General features: G+C 34.5%; 1 long non-coding RNA gene across 1 annotated transcript; it reads left to right on the top strand.

Moving 5' to 3' along the window:
* Window positions 1-450: 450 nt before the first annotated feature.
* On the top strand, window positions 451-5692 carry LOC149804136 (uncharacterized). The gene is made up of 5 exons (XR_016420015.1): window positions 451-489; window positions 1557-1648; window positions 2775-2898; window positions 4080-4149; window positions 5579-5692. It is a non-coding gene; the product is annotated as an uncharacterized LOC149804136 (long non-coding RNA).
* Window positions 5693-20671: the final 14979 nt, after the last annotated feature.

Raw genomic sequence — 20671 nt, 5'->3', positions numbered from 1 at the left:
ATAATCTTAGTTAGCATGAATAGACCCACTGATAAGTTCAGCATTTTTTAAGAGTCACAGAAACTTTTAAACGGTTTGTAATTAAATAATCGTAACACTGCCCTTATTTAAGTAGGTTGGAGTGATAAGGGCAAGATATAATTCCTTATCCAGCGCATGTCACGATCTGAGGTCAAAACACACCTAAAAAATGTAAACCTTGCAAATTTACAATAAAAATAAATCAAGCGGTTACATTAAAAATGTAGGATATTTTTTCCTAAATCTGATTCTATTGTGTGAACGATTACATTTTGAAAAATTTATTCATGAGATATAATTTTTGGTTTGTACTACTAAAGGTCATACAATTTGTTTGGCGAATCAATTTTTAGAATGTACGCTTAGTTTGGTTCAACGTCCGTGGTTCAATTTTGTATAAATAGCAATAAGAGCAGAACTTCAGTCACAGCTGAGGGTCAAAGTACAGACAAGGAGCATCACAAAAAGGTGAGTCAAACTACACTGAATTATTGCATTTTTTAAAATATAAACTTATAGTTCTGTATTTCAAACTTGACTGAGTCAGTTTGAGGATGTATATGTATGTGGTTAACTCAACATATACAATATAATGTCCTTTGTTATATCATTATATTAATTGGCAAGACAAATTTTTTAAAAAATTATTTAAGTCTTTAGATTTACAGGAATTTACAAAAACAAAGAGATTATATATATATATATATATATATATATATATATATATATATATATATATATATATATATATATATATATCAACGAGAAAAAATTATGTAATGTATAAACAGAGACCTCAAGGTTCCGATCTAAAATATGATGTAATAATTAAAAAATAATGTAATAAATAAAATATGATTTAATAACCATTGTTGGATCTTAGATATGAAAGAACATACCTACCCTGTAGTATTTAATTTGCAAGACGATTCTATCTGATAAATTTGTAATGTTATTTATCACATGATTTTTACATAATACATTATTCAGAACAGAGATAATTAATATGTACTTTGTGTGTGTCGAACTACTAGTAGATGTTGGGGTTGTCATTTGTTCATACAAGCATTAGAAAAGACACACACAAATTGCAATTACGCAACACGAAATCCTATGCAAAATGTATTTGTTTCGCAGCCAGCGAGCTGTATGATAAACACGTTGTGCGTTTTTTATTTTACAGAAAACAATCAGCGACTCTATAAGTATGTGATATTCAAATAATTTGCTGAAGAAATGTTATTTGAAGTATGATAACGAATCTTAGAAAAATGAAATTATAAACATGAAAATCGAAGTCGTTATTTTCTCTCAGATCATCCACAAAATATATGAGGAAATATTCAATGCTATTATGTTCTATACATTGTTAAATTTATACTGTATCCAGCACGAAACCATTAAATTCTATTACGTTCTATGCACTGCTAAATTTATACTGTATCCATCACGAAACCATTAAATTCTATTACATTCTATAGATTACTAAATTTACTGTATCCAGCACGAAACCATGAAATGTCTTATATTTGCAGCATCATGAAGCTCGCCTTGGTTTTTCTAGCCGTGCTCCCACTTGTTCTCTCTGGACCTGTGGAGGAGAAAAGATTTCTTGAGGCTCTCCATCGTATGTCAATTATTCTTTTAGTTTAGTTTTGTATATTGCTTTTGTTGTGTTTTATTGTGGTCTTTTAGGTTTCTCTTGTTTGTTGTTTAGAAAAGTACTTATGCATTCTGTTTAAAACATTGTCCAATAAAACTTGGATCATCTAGCGCCATAGAGATTGTAAATATGTTCAAGTGTTTCTTTGTAGCACCTCTCTCTCTCTCTCTCTCGTCAATCCTTCCGTTAAATCCTAGATCAAACAGCTTAACTTTGGAGTCTTCCGAAGGAAATAAATGTGATCGAGTTGCAGCATGAAAACATTGAAAACAATCGCCTCCAACATTTCGTGCACGCGATCTGCTTATCATCTTTACTATAAAGCAGGGAACTGTACATTATGTTTATATTTTGTTATGAAATGAAATCAAATATGTTTATAGTTTATATGCTTCCGATTACAAGTAAACGCTAACATCACTTGTTTCGATGGATACACTTTTCGCCAAGTGTTAGCCAAGATACATATATACATTTTTCCTTCACAGAAACAAAAAAAAAAAATGTAGATGAAATTTTTCCTATCTTAGCAAAAGAACGTTTGTAAAATAAACTTTTGAAAAAGACAATTAGCACACAAGTCCAAATTTTTTGAAGATGTTTGGAAAGATATCTTATTGTTTTCTATAGATTTGTCTAAGCTAAGCTTCAATAACAATACATGTACAGTCCCTGTAATCAGAAAGATATAATGATTTGATCGATCGAGGTTTAAAACAAGAAGAGACCATGTGTCGGCAAATTTTTTTGGATAGTTTATTAATGGCATATAGCATATATTAAAGTCGAATGTTTCATTTTGTCCGAACATCATGCAATGTGTTGGTAAGTGATCAATATCATCTTCAAATCTTCTTCAAGATGTAAATTATTGTGCTCGCTGAAATGTAAAACACTTTATAACTGCGGCTGATGACATACAAAAATGTTGATTCTGTCAATATCTATGTCGCTTACACATATGTTTCGTCATTTTGTACTCTCTCTCTCTCTCTCTCTCTCTCTCTCTCTCTCTCTCTCTATATATATATATATATATATATATATATATATATATATATATATATATATATACTCTCACTCTCTACAGTCGATCAGCTGGTTCATAAGCTAGGGTCTTTGGTTCACAGTGGTATGGGACATTCTGCGTGTGTAACCGCCTGCCATACGGTCGCCGGTCCTCTGGGTTTCCTCTGTGATGCTGCTTGTACCAAGTGAGTCACTTCACATATTTTACCTAACACGAGTTCCGTAAAGGATATACCATTTCATTTGTTGGAGGGTTGGTGGTGGTGGGTTGGGATACTGGAATCTTCTTTTGAATCCGAAATTTGTTTTTATCACAAGATAATTCTCGGCAACTAATACAATTGATATTTTTGCCCATCAGTTATACGTATTATGCATTAACTAGTTTCTAATTATAAAAGACTATAAAAATGAACTGATATCCAGTTTGCGAAAGATCGAAATGACACTATAAATGGATTCTCCTTATATAGCATTTCGTTTATCAAAGCTTACTAAATTGGTCATGTAAATTTACTTACCTAGACCAACTCCATATTCTACTTATCATCAAGCATATTAAGGGATCTGATAAAATTTAAACTAGTTGATATTAGTATCCCTACAGAACGACTTAGTTTTTCGATCTTTCCACATCTCGTTCCGAACTAATTAGTGAAAACCATTTTATCCCTCATTTCACCGAAACAATAATGACATTAGATAAAAGTGGAGATTGTATATACTATTTGACGTAAACACACACATACACACATACACACATATACACACACACATTATTCATAGGTATACAAGGTGTAGGATGCCGACTTAACCCACGAATAGAAGCCACAATCCTTACAAGTAAATTAAGAATCATTCTTATCTCTTCTTCAGTATTACACTCTAAATTCTGTTGGAGCATTCTGTCATGTTTGTACACTACTCCTACCACAGCGTTGTTCACTGCATCAATATGCGCATGAAATGTGTTGACAAAAGTAAAAGTATCTTCATTTTCAGATTAAAATGTTGATTAATTTGACGACATTCACAATATAAATCATTATATACACGATCTAAATTGGTAAAACAATAGTTGCCTTAAAATTATCGTAAGATGTCATGACTTTTTATTCATGTAGTAATGTAGCCATTTAATTATATGCCCACAGAATGGAGAAACAAATCCATGCAAAACGAAGGTTTATGAGACGATATAAGAAAATAGTTCATTCATAAAATAAAAACAGTTTCTATTGTTTGTTACAATATAATGTTTCCGCTTCATTCATGAAACATTTCTTTATATCTAGTAAAAAAATTGATAGGTTCTACATTTTTATCCTGTCACTTATGAATATCAAAACATCATTTTTGTTTGCAGGGCCCTTGCCGCTCTTCCAGGACGCAGATAGTGATGTCACCATTAGATATTAGACACCGACACTGGAAATGTAAATAACTTTCAATACTTTGCGGTATCTATTATATTGCCGGATTCGCGAACAAACGGCGTTAGACTCCGTTTTAATGTGTGTCTTATCTATATAAAGTAATTATTGAAGACGAGAAACTCTGCAAAATTCAACATTTGCATATATTTATTTTGCTTGTAGGTATATTGTATTATCCCGAGAAAGATGAAGGATGCAACTAAATAAAATCAAATAAATTCAGCAATATGATTTCAATCGGGATCTCTGGCATAACGTAGATCTGAGGTCAGAAACTGTTGACCTTTCAGTTCGCCAGTCAAAATGCATATCATTTTGTGATATTTTGCCTAATCATGACGCTTCCAAACCCGAAACGTGTTTTGGGATTGGTTTCGTGCTCTCACAACGCAAAGAGGTTATTTAGTGCCGAGGCAATTTGAGTGAAGTGCCTTGCCCAAGGACATACCATGATAGTTGACCCAGGCACGCCCGATAGTAGGATTCAAACTTGCGCTTTCCCCGGGTGAGTACAGCACGCTAACCACTGGTCCACCGCGGCTCCTCCGAAACGTGTGTGTGTGTTATTTATTGGATAAACTATATATCCAAGTAATGCGACCTCCTTGCTAGTAACAAAGTACATAACTAAGTATTTTATTGGATAGGTTTTGATGTAAAAGTGGACCAGGAATTCCAAGGATCACCAGAGCACAAACCCATATCGTCTCCCATCAGACCATCTTAGTAGAATTAGGTCTCGAGTTTAATAAAACTGATAAATAAAGTTTAAATTATAATAAACCAAAGATATATGGCTTAAATAAAAATTTCTGTATCAATCCATCCAGGGTATATTTCTACACTTCTTTAAAAATGAATTTTGACCTAAGCAATTGGTTCAAATAAACACTCTTTACTTTAAATCGATTCATATAATAATATCCTTGCAATGTGTTTATCGATAATACAAAGTTCACAAGATTTTTACTTATTCAACACGAAATTAAAATCGAATAAATGTGTCTTCGTGATGCTTTCAGATTGTATGTAGTTTATGAATGAAATGTCATATTTCCTACCATGATACTAACTTTATAATGTTAGTAATTAAATGAATTATTGAATTAACAGAGAAGTGGATATATGAATATTTATATAGACTGGTATACACGTACAGACATGCTTGCTTGTATACAAAGAGACCTATTAATTGATCATATTTTCATAAACGTATCGAAATTTCACAAATTCAAAGCTCAAATGAATAGTCGCTTCTCAAATCCAAAAGGAAAGAGATTAAAAAGCTGAAAAAATGGAGTCCATACCTTGCATCAAATTTGAAAATAAATACTTTTTTAATGTGACAATAGGATAGGTGACTTTAGGACGCATAGTTCAGTGATATGAAAACACGGCATCTTGTTTGATTTCTTCCTTTAATTTTCAGATAGACGGATCTCATTGATTGCATTACTGACTGCATTTAGCATCTTCGCCAGTAAAATCGGTTTTCTAAATCTATTGACTTAACATGAGGAAATAAAGATAATATAACATGAAACTTTGTACTATTTGTATTATTAAGATTGTCATGGTAATCGCTATATCCCTTTTCTTCCTCTCTAATATCCCCTTTTTTCCCTTCATGGTGGTCCGCAGGAATTGTTCCAGCCGAAATCAAGATATATACTACCACTGACGCCATGCTTATTATCTTATCTTCCTTTCTCCTTCTTATCTTTATCTCACTATCTCACTCTTCTTCTTCTCTCATCTCCCTCATGTACAATAAATAAAAGTCGTACATCTTATAGTAGATATGTTAATTATCTTCTCTTTGTTGTTTCGTCTTTTCTGTACTATTCTCCACCCCAACTCCAGTCGTCCACATAAAGAAAGTTTTCCTGCAGGTCGGATCAAACCTCATAGTATCTATTTACTGAATGTCGGATCAAACCCCATAGTGTCTACTTACTGAAGGTCGGATCAAACTCCATAGTGTCTACTTTTAAAAATAAAGGAAAAGAAAATTTGATGTATCCTCTAAATGCATCAATGTGCAAGTCTTTGAAAACAAGTTGTCAAAGTTCATGAAAGTGGGGTCAAGGTTGAGGATACACAAAGTTGAATATATTGTGAATTTACCATGCGTATTAAATGTCACAGCTGATCTTAATTTGGCTTAATTGGATTTATAACGCAAAAACGATTCATATCAAAACAATAACAAATGATAATAACAAACCTCAGTTCCAAAAGAATATCTTTAAAGCAACATGACGAAATACTAAATCTGGTCAAATTTATTCAGTGCATACAGTCCTCGCCGAGGAATACTTCCTCTGGCGAATAGCGAGAATCAGCTTGTATTCCTTAATGTTCATAGCAAAATAAACCCGAGATATGAACGAAAATAGGCGATTGGTCAAATATACATACATACATGCGTGCGTGCGTACGTATGTACGTACGTACATGCAAGCACGCATGCATTCATACATACTATTAATCGATCTTAGTCAGTCTTTGTCGATAACATATCTGCACTTATGAAAAGTCCCTTCAACAACAGTTTTAGTGTATAATATATATATATATATATATATATATATATATATATATATATATATATATATATATATATATATATATATATATATATATATATATCAGTAATATGTAAGACACATAAATGCGGGAGAGTAGTGAATCCAGCGATGTGATAATGGTATAATTTAAGAGTTGGATAATACGTGTAATACGTGTTGACTGTATATGTCAAATTGGCCTCTTAACGCCCTATGATATTAAACCTAGGGCATAATGTTAGATTCCCGCTTGACTCTATACATGTCTACAATATTGAACCTATGGACTAACGGCGTAATGGTAAACCTCCCCCAGTTTTCCAATTTCTCTCTATGGTAAGGTTTTATGAAATTACTCCAAGAACTGCCATGAAACCCATTAATGCAATTACAAAAAGAACATATACCAATAAAACGACATGAAATTTCAAAAGAACTAGTATTAGGTAATGTGACTGTCAGGTATTTATATGAACCTGGTAACCTGAAGGTGGTAAAAAAGTGTGTCTGATCCTATTTGGAGTATTACATTATTCAATGCAGCTATCACACTTGGTAATCTTGCAACCCATTCGCGGGATCTCGTATCTTGAATAATTTCCTTCGCATACTGATATCCAAACAATCTCTCGGCCAGTGTTCGATTAAATCGTTCAACAATTGTCTGATCACGATGAGTTGCATCGTCTGGTTTCGACATTATGTTATTGCAAGGGTCCTCGTTGATAAATTCGTTTAAAAGCAGATACAACATCAGCAGCTCTTTTATTTGATAGTGGCTCTGATTCTTTATACCAACTTGCAAATTCGACGACAGTCAACGTGTATTTGTATGTTAATTAACGTCTACCAATTTTGATAGTATCGTGTGGTAAAAATAAAATATCAGCCTGATGAACTTCATTAGGAGTGCTGACATCAAAATGTGCATGCTGAATTTTGTTAGGTGGTGGTAGTTAAATATGCCATATTTCTTGTCGTGCTAACTATTTTTCATCAGTAGATCGTGTAACATTTGCTGCATCAGCAAGTTTACTAATTGTTGCTCTACCCATCCAATATCCCCTTGGACTATAATAAATCGATTCTATTATTTCAATAATTGGTTGATTAATTACCCGCTCCGAATAACAATTTACTTTTTCATTGCAGATTTTACCAACCAATTAGCTAATGATTATATGTAAGATGTATTTTTTTTTATAGAATTTAGCGCATGAATTAATTTTACGTCTACAATATGTCGTTGTTGTAAATCTTTTCTTTTATAAGCGTGACATGCTCGATCGATATCATTTTATAGGATACTCTCCAGGTCTTGGTTGATCTTGTTTATCAAGTCGGATATCAAGTCTGGTTCCAGGACCGCAATAATTATATCCAGGAAGTGTTTTTCTCCAGGGTATTTAGCCCATGGAGTTCCTGTTAATGTTCCTAATGAAGTAGCGATATCACTACCAATTTTACTGGTAGAAATAAATTTATATTTACTTGTGCCACATTTCACACATTTACCTGCAAGTGCGCGTCTTTTATGTTTTGTTATGATCATTGGAGTATGAGCTCTGCATCGAACACAATATAGATTCGTATTATTTATTATATTTCTACAACATGGATGTCATTGATTTCTCAGCGACACGAAAGCATGAGCCAGTAAAATATATTTCAGTATTACCGAATTCTATCAGGATGACTGTAATAGGTCCTTCTGGATCAGGTAAAACACAATTACTACTTAACCTTATAATGAGATGGCTCAAGTGGGACAAGTTATATTTAGTTGCACCATCAGTTGATGGTCAGTGATGTGATGTGATGTGATTTTGATTTTTAACGTAGCTTTAACAATTTTTCAGTCATGTTGCTACGATGTCTGCAATGTGGTATGTTATAGTGATGTCTAGCACTGGGGCATCATGCCGCAGACATGTAGCATGATGTCCCACCCAGTCACATTATCCTGACACCAGGCCGACCAGTCCTAACACTAACCTCTTAATGCTGAATTCCTAGCGAGGCAACTGTTAGTACCATTTATGTAAGTCTCTGGTATGACGCGGCTGGGGATCGAACCCACGACCTCCCGCATTCGAGAGATGCTACAATGTACTTAAAGATTTTAATGAAAATGCAAAATTGTTAAATGAAGATGGCGATGACATTATTTATTTTTAATTATTTGGATATAATTAAATTTAAAAACTACTTTTGACGAGCACAGTCAACCCCGCACGGATTTATAACAATAAATTTACTTGATCCTTGATCATGATATCGTATAGGCCTTGATAACAGTTTTGGATGAGAGACTGATCTAATTATAACAGCAGAGAGGGCGCGACCTCAGTGGGACGTCAGGAGGGTAAACGACAACATATATACAAATTTAGAAAAACACAAACGACAAAGACAAAGTAACAAAAAACTAACCGCAAGAGAAACTCTCGGTAAGTAAGAGGCATTGGTTTAGCGTTAATAACCTTATTTTTTTATTTTTTTCGTATGAAGTTTTAGTTTTCAAAATGACGTTTCAGCAAAAGGTCTGTTCGCCCTCTCTGCTTATATATATATATATATATATATATATATATATATATATATATATATATATATATATATATATATATATATATATATTTGTTTTGGCGTGTCTATTCTTTCTGTTTCCTTTGTTAAAGCACACCAAGCTGGCGCCTGCATTTAACAGAGCACGCAATCCGATACAGAAAATGAGAAAATGTTCATTTCAATTGGCTTACTCAATAGGTCCTTCCGGAGCAGGTAAAACACATTTAATGCATAAGCTTAAAATGAGATGGCTCAAGTAGGACAAGTTATATTTAGCTGCACCATCAGTTGATGAACTCACCAAGAACGGGATAAACAGGGGACATCTCACTCGTCTTCACTCCCATTTATATAACCTCTGTCTCCTGCAGCCTGAATGTCTCCCAACCCTGTGATGATTCCAGTAAACAGAGTGTTTTCCACTAGCTGCTCAAACTGTGGTGGCAACATCCGATTGCGGCTCAGTTTATCTATCTCCAAATGATACTGCAAGGTCTCAATGACATTGGAGAGTTTCCCCATCACTTTCAAATTCTGTACCTCCGGCAGTAAAAGCTCCTCGAAAGATGAAACGACAAAACTTGGCAATAAAAGAAGTTTTTGCTTTATCAACATGCAAAACGAATTCAGTTTACTTTTTTCTATAAAATGAGTTAAAAGTTTATTGCTAGCTTTAAAGATTTCCTTTATTTCTGCATTTTATAGTCAAAAAATCTTCACGGAAACAAATTAACAATGCGTCTAAAATGCTTCAGAAGAAAGAAAAAAAGGAAAATTGTTTTTTTAATCAAAATCTGATTATGTAGGCCCCAATACAGATAACTCGCTTTAAAAAAGTAGGAAATCCAAATGATCTATGCAACATTTTGCAAGAAATTGTTGACCATACTGTCATTATAATCTTAACGTTATTAACATGTAAAATTATTTGATCCATACCTTTATTTGCCATATAGTGAGATAACACTTACTTATTATACCTGGATTCTCACGATCTCCTCAATACAAGCAAATGATGAAATCAACGAGTAACAAGATACATTCTTATTTAAATTAAAGTGACATCATGTATATTCTACTCACTAGTTCTGCAGCCTCCTCAACTGGCTGCATTTCTTCATCCTCTGGTTGAGCTATCCTAACTTCCACATTGCTCTCTAGGATTTTCTTAGAGATTAGTATGAAGAAGTCGTTCTCCACACACAGTAGAAGCAGGTCTAGCTGCTGCAACTCATGGACAGGTTCAGAAGGTGGAAATGTAGAAGGATCCTCCAGATGTGGGGCATTGGTGCATACAATGGCTGGGGGTGTAGCAGGAGGTGGTGCTTTTCCTGGAATTTAGATAAACTTCTGAGTTGAGGATGTTACCAGATCATGCAACAAAGGACTTTAAGATGTGATACTGACATTGAATTCATTTCATTATACTCCGTTTTATAATAAGCAAGTCTAACTTTGCAAAATACATAATAGAACTGCATTTATCTGGAAGAACATGCTGCTTTTATTATGCTGTATAAACCTACGTCATAAATTTTGTACAATTTTGACTACAGGTGACTTATTTAAATGTCATGTCCAAAAACCGCTAAATTTGAAGATTTGCCAACATGTAATGATACTATCAAATTGTGATTTGCAGTATTTGAGCTGTTTTATTCATATACCAACTGTGCAGATTGTGTGTAACCCAAATTCAATCATCTAGGTCATTGCATTTCCTAAATGAGTTTAGAGTTTGCACTGTATCTTGAAATATAATAATAATAATATACACACTTTCGGCAGGAAATAGTGCTGCTGATGTGCTCGCTTCACCAACATAGTTGATAGCATGGTAGGTGTGTGCTCCAGCATCATCCAACTGACAGTGGGAAATGATCAGAGTACAGCGACAAGTGTTCTCATCAAATGTCAACTTATGTCTGAAAATCACATAACCTTCAAGTGTCAATACTGTATATAACAAGTGCAATTCCTTGATCTACCATATACTATCAAACCACGATCATTTTGTTTAATCAAAGCAATAAAGTGGATTTAATCTTTATGAAATAAACTTTGATAATAAAACTGTAAAAAATATAGAGATCGTGATAATTATTATGTTGACTGAAAACTGATAAAATATCTACATCCATCAGTCGTGTTGATTCATTGATCACACATTTTTCCATTTTATACACAACACTTAACTATGAAAGTTGAATGGTGAAATGTTGAGAAGACAAGCTGTTATAAGCAGCAATTACATTTCGGCATAATACACAAGGCCAGCAGTGCTTCCTTAATTCAATTTGTTACCAACAACTGGACACGAGAATTTTCTAAATTCCAGTCTGAAACTTTTCAAACAACTAAACTCGAAGACATTATACATGAAAGTTATCTATGGTTTTAGAGATGCATATCAACATTTTATGCCAAACTGTTATGCTTTTACATCATTTAAAATTATAGACTGCAAATTAAATGAGAAATATCTGTTTTAATACATCATCCAGACACATTATCTGTAAGTCAAGACAGATTCCCAAAAATGTTCATGTCCATATAAATCTACTAGATGCAGAATACAGACTTAATTGCGGCTCCTTACCCTTTTCCATTGCATTCGGGAAAATATCATATATGTAAATATATACTATCGTGACTTGTGATGAAACCTATTTATAACTGACACTCAAGAAACCCTTACATCATATCTGTCTTAGACAGGTGTCCTTAATGTACAAGCTACATCTGTGAGTGAAATTATGAAAACAGGGGTTTGATGATTGAATTTACAAAATGTATTGTATTCTGTATATAAAGGAAAACAAGGTGCAGAAAAGGGCTGTTAAAAAGTAAGTTAAGCTCAAAAGGAACTGTGAATTGCCCGAAATATATATAGCAGTGATTCATTTGATCTGAATGTATCATCTGCAAATAATGTTTTGTTTCTTGGTTATAACTTGTGCCATTAATGAAAACAAAGAACATGGCGGTACCAATACTTTTTTCAAAGCAATCTTCCTAGTCAGGAAATAAATATCTAAATCAGCACAGAGGTTGTCTATTTACAATCTTAAAGATACATCCACCAGCAAACCAAAAGGAAAAGCCGGCCAGGCACCAAATAACGAAACGGAGCCGAGCATTTAAATGTCTTCTGGCAAAATCATAAGCTTCAAGATAAAAGAGGATGCACGAAATGTTACCCCTTGGATCTGAGCAGTAAATGCCAGATACTTTTGGCAAATTGGGCAGACTGAAGGCATTCACTTTAAACTTTGGCTCTATGAACCCTATGAACATGACTTTAAAGACATGGAAAAAATATTTATAAAAATTAGTAAATTATGCAATAACTTGGCAACAAGAGGTGGGTTCAGGGAATAGCACTGTGACATATACATCATTGGACAAACAATAAAATGGTTCATCTGTTAGCGTTTTCCCAGGACTCCACTGCATATAAATGTTTACAAGAAAAAACAAGCAGTGACACTTCGTTATGGTTCAGGACTCTCAAAAATACATTCAAATATTTAGGATTTGGATCTATTTTTGGAAAACTATAGTATATTCTCAAAAGATATACTGATGCATGCTTTCCGGCAAAAACTTGTACGAGGATACGATGTATGATGCAAAAAAAACCTATAAATAAAAGTCTCTCTATATAAAAAGTCAAACTATCTGTTTATAGTACAGTCAAGAACAGTTTTGAACTTGAGATACCTATTATTAGGCTTAGAAAAAAAAACAGCTTTTAAAAAAACCCCAAACCCCGATCAGAATTAGTGCACATTCTCTACAAATCGAAACTGGACATTACCAAACACCTGTTATCTCAAGGGTTGCTAGATATTGCATTTTTGTGCAAGCAAAGTAATGGATGAAAAACATTTGTTTTTTCTGCATTGTTTCTAAATTCAATGACAGGAGAAAAATCTAATATAATAAAATAAAGCAAGTTAGATATGACATCTATAATGACATAGGTAAGTTATTTTGCCATTTATTTGGCATCTTTGATTATGATATGATGCCCTTAATTATTAATTATGTATATTAAATTTGTAAGGAAAAGTTGAATAGGGGTGAAGTAAATAGGTGTTTAAAAATCAGTCAGTCAGCTTGCTAGCAGCTCTCCAGAAGATTTATTTCAATTATAATAAACTAGTTTAGTGACTTTTAAATGTTCTAACAATTACAGTTGAATTTAAGCATATTATGTGAGCATTTGTCAAGGATGGGTGGATTAAATGCAAAGTGAGAGAGAGGACATACAAATTCTCAACGTTAGCATTTTAGAGTACATAATTAGTAATGTGTTGGCATTGTGATGTCCTTGATGATAAATGATGTTGTCTTAACTTTTATGTATAGAGGTGTCCGCTAGAACAGCATTCTCCCATGTTCAGTCATACAGTAGTGACAATGTATACACCAAAATGTAAAAATCAAGTGATTTCCCAACTGGGCTTACAAAAACGAGGAAATAAGTTTCAATTTTAAATGCAAACGTTTATACACAAGTTATTTTTATTCACTTTCCTCTCATAATGTGTACTTATTTCTTGATGTCTCTGAATCTGCCCAATTGTTAAATCTCACTGTAAATGGCACAAATGTCTCTTCAGAAAGAAACAATAATGTTTTGAAAGAAATACACATCTTACGTCTGGCTTGATGGGATTGTCACCCTCAGTCCAGTATACCTCTGGAATTGGCTATCCAGCAACACAATACCCAAATATGATGCTAGTGCCCACCACCAGCCAACGCTTGGTTAACCTATCCACAAAGGCCGGCTTGACAGTCTCAATGAGGGAGGGAATCCTTTCCACATGGAAAAGGGGTAAAGGGACAAATTCCATGACACCCTCGTATACCTCTGGAAGACCCCCTGTACAGAAAGTGTAAAACGAAGAGTCAATTTATGTTAAACATTACCTACTTATATGAAAAGTTACAGATGGCTCAGACATTGATGTAAGAAGCCGGAGGCCCTGGGTGGCCTAAGGCACTCGCCCTTACAGATCACTCATAGATCACCTCTGTTCTCTTGGGTTTAAGTTTCGACTTCACCAATGTCAGTATGCAAGAAAGCTTGTCAGTGCCTTCCCATAAGTCAGAGGTTCTTCCCAGGTTCTTCCACCACCAAATATACTGGCCAAAATGTACAGCCGATCATATGCTAAAAACTGGCATCGAAATCAATGTAAACTTGATGTATGGAGCCATCTGTGAAAGCAATACTTAGGGCAAGACAATGTGCCATAAAACGTTCAAACAAAAATTGAGCTTGGTTAAAAATACAGCTGATGAACGTTGGGTATTCAAGTCTGTAAACTGGATCAACCTAACCTTCCTGCCACAAATAATCAAATGCAATGCATTATTTTTCAACAGTCAGATGCTTTTTCACTAATAAAATCTGGAAGTTAAATGATTTGTATGATCCTTGAACAACATCTCAAAACTTATTCTGAAATATTTACTGAAATAATACTCACAAACATTTGCTTAAACAAGAGTATCTTGAAGGAACTGATGCTCTACTGGTCGAAAACAATTTCCGGGAATTAAAAATTAGACTATTTCTTCCTTTTAACTGCTGAGTGATGAAACCATTTCTGATATTCCTCAGCGATAACAGGATTGGCACCAGTTTTATTTCGGGCAAAGTAAACATAATTAGAAGTCTTTTGGTCAAAACCCCATGTCATAATGATCATCCATCCAGGTGGAGTAGCGACAACAAGGTTTTCACAACAGCCATCATGGCATGCATAATGGATAAACAAGTGGCACCATTTTCATTTAGGACCAACTAGACATCATAGCAAGTCTTTTCGTCAAAAACCCGTGTTGATACAGCAATCCATTAAGGAGTTGTAGCAATAACAAGACCTTCAAGATGGCTGCTAATCAGCACTATTATCATTTAGGACCAACTAAGCATCATAAGAAGTTTTTTAGTTAAAACCCAATGTTGATATGATAATCCATATAGCCCTTTACCTAATAAAGTGTATGGCTTTTTAGCCCTCCGATTCACATGAAGCAAAGTTACCCAGTGCAGTGCGCTATAAATAAAACACCTGTTACCTATTCGACTCCATACACATAGGCCTACCTGTTAACTGTTAAGCAGTGTAGTGCATGTTACGTTTAACTGCAATTTTAATCATTTTACATGTTTGGTACACATCTATTACGCATGGAAAAATGTAAAAGTAAAGTCCTATCATTATAGCTGTGTAATTATCTTTCACGTAAGAATTTTTATGTGCTTTAAAATCTTGAGAGAACTTGTTCCCCGTCAAGTCAGGGAAGCCGCATGACCAACCATAGCTTCTATTTCTCATACTCGAAATTTACAAGCTCTTCGTCTGCGTTTACATCAATAAATCATCTGAATTTGATAATTTATAAAACTAATTGCTACCTACATCAATATCAGAAACTTTAGCTAAGTTATTGAAGCTTTCATAGTTGTGATTCTAATCGTGAAAAGTAATGAACGAAATCCGCGACCTCAATTTTGGAGAGTGGAGATTACGATCCAGTTACTATTGATAGCAGATTTAGACCAGAGCAAAAATAGCGACCACGTGATCTGACGTAATGGTCATTCATATCAATGAAAGAGGTATGTAATAGGGGGTTTTCCCCGAAGGTGGTACTACGAAAACCCGCTAAAAATGCCCGATGTTTACAACAGGCGTCCAAAGGCGCTTCCATACGAATGAAATATATACGTCAAAATGCGCTTCCATGCGAATGGATTAAAGGCGTCAAAAGGCGCTTCCACGCAAATGGAGTCGAGGCGTCAAAAGGCGCTTCCATGAGGTAAAGGATTAAGAGGAATAGCTAAAACAAGATTTTCATGATGGCTACCTATTGCAGTCCAGATGAACAACATTTTCATTAATGAATAACTAAACATCATAAGAAGTATTTTAGTTGAAATGACCAGCCATTCTGGAGGAATGGCAATAACAAGATTTTCAAAATGGCTGCTGTGACAGCCATATTTGACATCAGATTGGCACTATTTTCATTCTGGACCAAGTAGACATCATAAGAAGTCTTTTAGTTAAGATCACATGTTGATTTAATCATCCATTCAGGATGAGTAATGAGAAAACGATTTTCAAAATGGCTGCCAATCAGCCATACTGGATGTCAGATCAGCACCATTTTCATTTAGGTCCAACCAGACATCATAAGAAGTCTTTTTGTAAAACCTCATGTTGATACAACCATCCATTCAGGAGGTGAAGCGATAAGATTTAAATAGGCCACTGGGGTGGCCATATTCGATAAGCAAGCAACGATTTTCATCTAGGATCAACAAAACCATGGGATGAATGCATGTGTAAAGTTTCATGGCGACCTTTCAAATAGTTTAGGATGAGTAGTGGTAACAAATTTGATGGACAACAGACCATCCCATAAGCTCTTCTATGACCAGTAGAGCTCATCATTATCATACACCATTCAAGTTGTAAACTGATTTACAGTCTCTGACAAGCTACTCCAAGAACATAGCTTTAGAAAAATCTTAATGCACTTAAAACTGCCACACAATCCTTTAGAATAGGAAGAGGCATTTTCAAGTAGTAATGGCATACCTATAACATCTAGTTTGTATTCTGTACTTGTTGATCCGTCATTTTGGTAACAACAGCTGTTTTTCAGGCACTTTCCTGGTTTGGTCGGCGTTGTTAATTCTGGCAATTTGGTTTCCTTTGGGATTGCTTTCTTCTTTTCCGTTTCCTCTATCACTCTTTAACACATTAACCCCTAGCGACGAGTTTAAGTGGCAGGGGTAGCAACCTACTGCCAAGCTCTGTAGCGTCAAGTTTTGTATGACACACTGAAGTGGGTCGTATTCTAGAAAGGTAGACAAATGTAGCTCTACAACGATACCAAATAATCTGGAAAGTTCTAGTTGCACTACAAAATACAGAGAGAAAAACCTCATGTTTTGGACCTGATTTTTTTCCACCCAAAATTCTCCCGAGGTCGGAATCTAATTTTATGCCCGGTTTTTAGACTGTTTAGTCTTAGATCTAAGAAAGACCGGTATTTACTGCAAACAGACAGATGAACCTTTGCAAAAACTTGGATAAGATGGGCATTTGGAATAAAGAGTGATCTCGATACGAAAATAATGGGCCAGTTAAGCAAAAAAATAAATAAAAAGTTCTGCTCATGCGCGAGCCAAATAGCCAATGAAAAACGATGTTTGTAACACAACTAGGCATTAGGTTGTTGGAAAATCACCTGGAAGTTGATGTATTAGGATGTATTCAGAAATAGCTTTCAAAATGTGTTTCCTACTTGAATTTCAGGCGAAAACGACAAAAGCCTCCAGGGGTTAATGTGTTAATGGCATCTTCCTCTGGTGGTCGGTGTAAGGGAATTCTATTTTCAAACATGGACAGATTTTGTTTTTCCTTTACCTGATTATTCCCCTTGTTCTGTCAATCTTTTTTGGTTCTTCCTTCATGATTTCTTTCTTTGAAACTTTGGAAGGGTGATGAAGGTTTGGTATCTTAGCCTCACTGATAGATTTTACGTCTGAACTAGCATCTTCTTTCAATGGTTGTGCTATGATAATGAAGAAAGTTTTAAAATAAATTTAGACTGTAACAGTCAACTATTAATACATACTGTTACATGAATCTATAAAATTCCAATTGAGAGGCTCCATTTATATTTGTTTTGAAGAAGAAAAAAAATCACATACTATGGTTATGATTATTTTCGCCTGCTTATTTTACTCTTACTTGATTCCTTCCATAATTAATGCCATGGTCACAATAAATTATATGGTGTCAACAAATCATCACAAAAGAAAAACAATGAATGTATGAAAAGGTAATGTACAATATGCTTTTGATCTCTTTTATCAAGTTCTAAGAGTGTCATGAATAAATTGTACAAAATTTACAGCTACACTACTCCCTCGATAACTCGTGAATTCGCTTAACACGCAGGGTCAGGCTTGGATCCCATTTTTTAAACCAGAAAACACCCCAAAAACGGATCCATATCTGTTGAACTTGAAGGAATTCGTGATCAAAATTGGTAACAGAAAGTTTCATATATCGCTCGTTTTATAGTCGAATGCAGTAGATAAGACCTGTAAATGAGGTAGGGAATCCAGACACATCTGTATGTGGGTAAGGCATGAGAGAAAAATAACTAACCGTATGCAACTGTGAGGTATATGAAATCCCACTACCATAATCAGGAACTGAACTAAGTGACATTTCTGCCTATGAACCACACAAATTGGATTTCTCTATTCCACATGTATGCATAAGATTGATTCAAATATTCTTATGCAGTATAGTACTAGACAATCACTTGCCAGCATCCTTTTTCTGTAAACAGAAAACTTCTTCCTATTCTCCCTTACCTTCTCAACTGCCTGAATGAAGATGCTGCTGTTTTTAGCTCTTAACGAAGATGTATTATTCATATCAGCGCCAGATATCATCCAACTAGATCTACTGCTGTTTCTGGTTCTCATCGTACATGTGTCTGTCTTCTGTCCTTCTGTATTTGTTTGAAAACACAAACAATTAAGCACTTTGTGAATTACATCAGTTTAGATAACTTGATTTTTCATAATGTTGTTACATGTACTTCAGCAGTACTTGATATGGATTGCTGCATCAAATGTAGTGTTGAAAGTAGTGTCAGGATATAGATCAACAAGACCCAATGGGTCAGGATTAATTCACATATGGATATGGTTACGATAAAGATGGCGAGTTGCAAGAAAGCACATCAAATTTTTGTACTGCTGATGTACTTGTTATATACCTATTAAAGACACTCAAAAGTCTCCAGTCGTAAAAAATGGCAACAGCTGATCATGTAAACCAGTGATCTCCAAAGGATGTGCAGCAAAAACGGTACTTTTCTTCTATACCTTTCTGGGCGTAAGATGAAGTGTTGCACCAGTTTTAATCCAGTGTGCCCCAGGTATAAATAATTTGGGATACAGTGATGGCAAGACTTTTACGTTTTATGTAGGGTTCTGCATATGACTCTTTGCCCCCCCCCCCTTTTTCCAGTTTGTCCAGTACACCTGCACATACAGTATTATCCTGTAATTCTATTGCCGGAAAATAAATTATTTACATATTCCAATAATGTATGAAGCTCGCGTCCAATGCATCCAACAAGTTACTAAATTATGTCATCCCTGACAACAAGGTTTTCAGGCATACCCATAGGGCTTCAGGGCATACATCAGAAAAGTGAGCAGTCTTAGTTGATAGATAAATTAAACGAGATAAATGGTTTAGTTACAAAGACTAGTTCAGGTGTATTTGTTTATATCACTCTTTTTGAGTGTTCCCACGGTGCTTACGTAATGTCATTTTCAACATGCAAGAAACATTTGGAGTTTGAAACAACAGCCATGACACAGCATGAACTGTGCTTACCACAGGAGCATTGCACTAAAGACTTGGAACTAAACGCTTAAAATTGAAATGTTTGAATGCATTTTTAAATGTTGTGCATATTTAGTCAAATTGCATAAATAGGCAGTTATGCTGCTTATCCAGCGCACTGTATATATTATTGGTAATTGATATAATGGACTGTTGACAAGGACATCATACAAAAAAATTCTAATCAAAGCATTCTGAAGGTAACAAATAACTGACAAATTTACCAGGTTCACATTATCTGACAGGCTCTATGTCGTGAAAGCATTTATTCTTCATGATTAAAATCTGAGCAATAGTAAAAATAGATAAGAATTCACAGTTTAATGGAATGTTGCAGCACAGCGGGTCTTTCTGTACTTTTCTCGGTTATTTTTTATTGTGTCCCAAGTGTATACATTGCCAAAGAACTTTTATGCAACAACATTAAACCAGATCGATGTTTGATTAATAAGATTAATCTTTACCTAGGTTCTGTATAAAAACAATAAAAATGTATTGTCTCTCCTCGTGTTGAAAGAGTCTTGAAATTTAAACTTACGGTAAAGCAAGTATTTTCAACCTGCAACTTAGAAATAAAGGACAAATGTCACAACTATGTCAAGATCTTTTTTAAACATTAAGTTAAAAATATTTTCATAAAAGAATCTTGTTATGACTCTAGTTAAGCAACTGTTATAGGAATACAATTCTGTCATGTAATGACATCAATGAGGGCAGTGAAAATATAAATTGTTACTATAAATGAATGACCTTTGCATTACTCACATTTTTTGTCGTCGTACTAAATTTCAATTTTAATAGTTTTGTGTTAAACTTGATGGAATTAATTCCTTTTGCTTTCAGTAACCAAAGACCAAGAGAGAAGAGTGGGCAAATGGCAACAATGCTCTTCTCCCCGTTTGTGATAAC

This window comes from Sinohyriopsis cumingii, chromosome 3, assembly GCF_028554795.1.
Source record: "Sinohyriopsis cumingii isolate HCF-2022 chromosome 3, ASM2855479v2, whole genome shotgun sequence".
NCBI classification, from domain to species: domain Eukaryota; kingdom Metazoa; phylum Mollusca; class Bivalvia; order Unionida; family Unionidae; genus Sinohyriopsis; species Sinohyriopsis cumingii.
Note: the sequence above shows the minus strand (reverse complement) of the source record. Positions and strands in the feature narration are given on the sequence as shown.